This window comes from Myotis lucifugus, unplaced genomic scaffold (assembly GCF_000147115.1).
Source record: "Myotis lucifugus unplaced genomic scaffold, Myoluc2.0 scaffold_117, whole genome shotgun sequence".
Taxonomy (NCBI): Eukaryota; Metazoa; Chordata; class Mammalia; order Chiroptera; family Vespertilionidae; genus Myotis; species Myotis lucifugus.
This window is the reverse complement of record NW_005871165.1, coordinates 3,551,485-3,556,927: the sequence shown is the minus strand read 5'-3', so window position 1 is coordinate 3,556,927 and position 5,443 is coordinate 3,551,485. Positions and strand designations below refer to the sequence as shown.

General features: G+C 58.0%; 1 pseudogene; it reads right to left on the bottom strand.

Annotated features, from left to right (window-relative positions):
* Positions 1 to 52: 52 nt before the first annotated feature.
* LOC102422891 lies at positions 53 to 5,051 on the bottom strand (annotated as a pseudogene).
* Between the last annotated feature and the right edge of the window lie 392 nt (positions 5,052 to 5,443).

The following is a 5,443-nucleotide window of genomic DNA, read 5'->3' as shown; positions in this document are numbered from 1 at the left end:
CGGCTAAATTACCCAGCTCCCCAAGGACCTTCTCTTGTGCTATGTGCTTGATCAGCACCCTAGCTCTTACCCCTGAGCCTGGGTGATCCCATCTGAGTCCTGAATTTCATTGCACGGTGCTGGCTAGTGAAGCACCCCGCCCTTCTCTCCCTGTAAGTCCAGACTTAGCCCATTTGGACTCAGCCACAGCCCTGAAGACAGGAGAGGTGGGAGGGAGGCCCGCTCTGTGCCGCTATGCATGTTACCGCCATGGGGTGGCAGCAGAGAGCCACACCACTTGGGCAGCAATAGACACTGGGAAGCCAGCCCCACAGCCTTATGGGACCCGTGAGGCAGGCCCTCCCTCAGTGAGTGGGAAGTGCTTTACACGGAGTATTTGGCCAAGTCATTCTTGTCGATTACTACCCATGTAGCAAAGTAAACGGCAATCAGACCTGGGCCGCGGCTGACAGGCAGTGACAGACTGGCCGAGCTGGACGATGGAGCCAGGGACGGGCCACCTGGGGCAGCAGGAAGGCACTGTCAGGATGGCGAGGTGCAGAGGGAGCAGGCCGCTGCCTCCAGCACCCACATGTCCCCTGCGGGGAGGAGACCCGGCCTTGGGGCCCAGCGGGAAGCTGGCCATGGGCTGCCAGCACGAGCACCCCCTCCGGCATCTCCTCAGCACGCGGCCAGGAACACCTGCTTCTCCTGGTGGCAGAGGGAGGCTGGCACGCGGGGCAGGATCTGTGGGCGGAGAGGTGAGCTCAGTGATGCCGAGGCGGTCACAAGTCACACTGCAGGACAGGCGCGTGGCGCGGCCCCACACCGGCCAGATAGACTGTCCCGGTGCAGAATTGCTGCCCCGGCTGGTTCATGGTCCGAGGGAAGAGCAGGGAGGTGGCACACTGCACGGGCTGCCTGTCTGGACTCCTGCATCGCAGTGTCTCCCGGCCTCAGCGCCTGGCTCAGCCCTGGGCACACCCGGTACAGCCCCTCACCCACAAAGTCCGTGCAAAACAGTGTGAAGGTCATGAATGCCACATGGGCAGCAGTGGGTGGCCTGGAGGGACCGATAGCCCTTCTGCTGGCTTGGCTGGGCCCAGAGCTGTCTCCTGGGCCACAAACAGCGCGGCTGCCACGCCAGTGAGGAAGATGAGAGTGAGCAGGCCTAAGAGGCACTCTTCCTGGGGCCCAGGCAGGGGCCAGGGCGCTGGCGTCCCAGTCAGTGGCAGGCAGGCGGCAGCCCACGCAGCCCCAGAGGCTGATCATGTAAGCACAGGCGAGAAGGCCTGGCGACAGTGGTCTGGGTCCCGGAAGAGGTCAGAGAGCAGGGCCTCTGGAGGAGGGACGCACACTTGGCCGCAGGCGTCCAGCAGCCCCACACCCAGGACATGCAGTGCCAACCCCAGGGGCCGGGTGTCTGGGCACAGCAGCCCCGCTAGCCCGCCGGCCCTCGGGAGGAGGAAGAGGCTCAGCAGGACGCCCAGGGACAGGGCCCAGATGAAGGGCCCCCGGCAACCATAGCGCCCACGCAGTGGTCACTGGCTGAGCCTAGCAGCGGGACTGAGACCAGGCCCAGCCCTGGACAGATGCCCGCAAGAAGGGCAAGTAGTGTGAGCCAGAGGCTGGGGCCCTTAGGGGCAGGGGCAGGGGCAGGGGCAGGGAACCAACCTCCTTGGGAAGGATGGAAATGACCGTGATACTCTCACAGGGAGGACCGCTCCTGTCCTGGGCACCGTGCTGAGTACTCAGGGACTCTAATTTACTCCTCGCAGCTGGGATCACTAATGCCCCTTTTTCAGACGGGGAAACTGAGGCATGGAGCGACTGATGAGTGACACTCGTGTCCAGGCACAGGGCTAGGAGGGCTGCAGGCAGGGCTGCGACAGGCGGTCGGACCCAGAGCCTGTCGTCCTGGCAGAGCCCCTTCCTCCTGGCAGTCGCCGAGGCTGCCACTTGCTCTGTAGCTTTCGCAGGATTCATCTGCGGCCGAGAGCCCGGCCCTGACCGCCAGGTGAGCAGGAGCCCTGGCGGGAAGAGCCTGACCCGCCGCCCAGGAGCTAGTGTGCAGCTGCCAGGCTCAGCCGACTGACAGACCCCATTCTCTTCTCTGTGGAGCAGATGCCCGCAAGCCCTGCTGCAAGCGTGAGAGGTGATAGAGAGAAGTTAGAAAGGGCCAGCGCAAGGGGAGGGGCCATTCCTACGCTGTCTCCTAGGAGCCAGTCATGATGCAGGGCCAGGGGTATAGTGGGGACCAGGGCATGTCCCTGTACCCTTTTCTTCCTCTTAGGACCCGCTCAGCCCAGGGTCACCCCTGTCCCCAGCAGACAGCCACCTCTCCCTCCAAGCGGCTCTCTGGGCAGAGGTACTGCTGCCCTGTGCCCAGGTGGCATGCATCTGGAATAGGAGGAGGTGGTGACCCACCCAGCACCATGGTCATGACCTTCTCTTCTACTCCCCCTTCCAGCAGCAGGGGTGTCACGGAGGTGATCCTGCGGCCAGACACACCTCCAGGCCGAAGGTCAGCAGGTTGACCAGCAGGAGCTGGGCTTCCCGATGCTGCAGAATGTGGCTCCCCCACACTCTCTGGACCGTGGTGGGCCAGGCGGGTAGGACTCCAACCCGGTCACTCACTCCAGAACTGCTTCATCCCTGCCCCACTCCAGACTCCAGTCCTCTCCTGGCTGCCACAGACTGCCAAGGACTCAGCCAGGAGCCCATTCCTGCCAGCCCGCCGTGCAGGCCAGCTTCTCAGCCCAGGCTGAATGCCTGCTGCCGGGGAGTGCCTGGGTGGGGACATGTCACTCAGATCCTGGCAAGTGGCTGTCACTGGGGCCAGCACGACTGGGGTCGACTTGGCTTCCCCCTGCCCTCATGTGCGCCAGCCGGCAGATTTTAACTGTCCAGGTTAAAAAAAACAATTAAATATATGTTTCTATCGATTTCAAAGAGAGAAAGGGAGAGGGAGAGAGAGATAGAAACATCAATGATGAGAGAGAATCATTGATCAGCTGCCCCCTACTGGGGATCGAGCCTGCAACCCGGGACATGTGCCCTGACTGGAATCAAACCGTGACCTCCTGGTTCATTGGTGGACACTCAACCACTGAGCCACACAGGCCAGGCGCTTAGTTGGCTTTTAATCTTCAGCGTTTTTGAACTACACCCTGCTCCCACCCAACACACGATCCTAGAATCTGCCCTAAACAACTGGATGTTGACAATATGTGCTAAAGTCAGGGTGCGGAGGATGAGAAGATGAGAAACAGTGGTTTCGTTTTGAGCGTGTTGGGAGGGAGGCTGAGAGATCTGACTCAGACACAAGTCTAGAACTCACAGGAGCTCTGAGCCGAGCTACAGATGCCTGGGCCGACTGTGCAGGAAACACTCGTTCTCTAACCGAACTGAATTTCTGCTTCAAGTCCCATTCAAACAGGCGGGGACATCAAGTCTCAACCCCTTAGTCTTCCTTCACTGGGAGGGCGGGGCAGGCGCAGGCTGGAGGGTGGCCCACCTGGTGCCAGGCATAGGGGCTGGCACCTACTGAGATTACATTGTGTGATCTGGTTAATTGTATAATTGCTGCTTAACAAGTGTTGGAACATCCCCTTGACTCAACCTCCGTGCCTGTATCTCTCTCTCTGCCCTATTTCCACGCTTCACCCGGGAGCAAAGAAACCCCTCTCCACCGCTCAGGGTGCCCGGCACCACACTCGTGGCTCTGCTCCGGCCGGCGCTGCATGACGCTGCATGATGGTAAGGACAGGCTGTCTCTCACACTTCCTAGCCCGTTCTCAGGGAGGCCCACAGGCTTCTTCTGTTTCTTAGCAACCACTGAAGTGTTGGCGGTCCCAGTGCATACACTGTATGCAGCAACACCCATACACGCCTGTCTGCACCCATCATGCAAGAAGGGATTCCCCACGCAGGCGCCAGAGGAGAAGGAGGAAAAAATGAACAGGCTTGTTTCTGGGGCAGAGGAGAGAAATAAAAACAAAACTTAATTCACGCGTGTCCCATGGGTGAGTGGGAAGGAGCAGCAACAATTGTGGAAAACATATGAAGCAAATTGCTTTCTCCATTCATTTTCCTCAGTAGGTTAATTTTTAAAAATATTCAAAACATTTATCTTGGTTTTCATGTTTTGAAAATGTACATTTGTAAGAGCGTGGGAGATTGTTAACTACTTCATGTTGGGCAGACCTTGCTACCCAGAACCCTTGTTATCCAGAACTCTTCCAGCCCACACATTCATGGTGCAGAGCACACATAAGTACCCACATGCACACACCCACACCCACACCACACACCTACATGCACACACCTACATGCACACACCTACATGCATGCACCCCCCACACGCACCGACACCCACAGACCTACATGCACACACACACATGCACACACACACGCACACACACATGCACCCACACACACACACGCACACACCAACATGCATGCACCCACACCATACACCTACATGCACACACCCACACCATACACCTACATGCACACACCCACATGTATGCACCCAGATGCATGTACCCACACAACACACTTACATGCACACACCTACATGCATGCACCCACACCCACACACCTACATGCATGCACCCACACCTACACACCTACATGCATGCACCCACACCCATACACCTACATGCACACACCCAAATGCACACACACATGCACCCACACCACACACCTGCATGCACATACCCACACCCACACACCTATATGCACGCACCCCCACACACTGCCTTGGGGGCTGGGGAAGACTGAAGTTACTGGCCACACGCAGCTGGCCTCCGGTGAACCTGTCCAAATTGCTCCCCTGGAGACACTGGCCCAGTCCCTGCCCTCTGGTCTCCGTCGTTACAGAGACCAAGGACCCTAAAGCATAGACTCACATCCGACTTTCCCAGCAGGAGGCACTGTCTGAGCATGAGGGTAAGCAAAGTGGGAGCCGGGGAGCTAAGAACACCAGCGCTTGTAGCTGGAGTTGTCTGGCACAGCAAGGGCCGAGGGGCTGGCAGCATCCGCGGTGAAGGGGAGATGGCGCTGCACATGGCTTAGAGTTCCCCGTGACAGGGTGGGACGGGAACAGGAAGTGAGGATTTGGGGGCGAGGAAAGGGCAATAAGAAAAGATATACATTTGGGATTTTTACTTTTTTGCCTCTCTACACAGTGTCACTAAATAAATACATCTGTGCACATCGGCACACCCTCAGCCAGGGACGCTCCAGGCCCCCGAATGCACACTCCCTCACCCGCCTGCACAGCCCCCACATCGGCACTGGTGCACTGGCCTCTGCAAACATTTCCAGTCACACTCTTTGTTTTCAGACTTGAGACAATATAAATCTTGTCCAAAATGTTATGGGGAAAAAATATATCTACACTAATAAAAGAGAAACATGGTAATTAGCGTACGACCACTACCCTTCCCATTGGCTAATC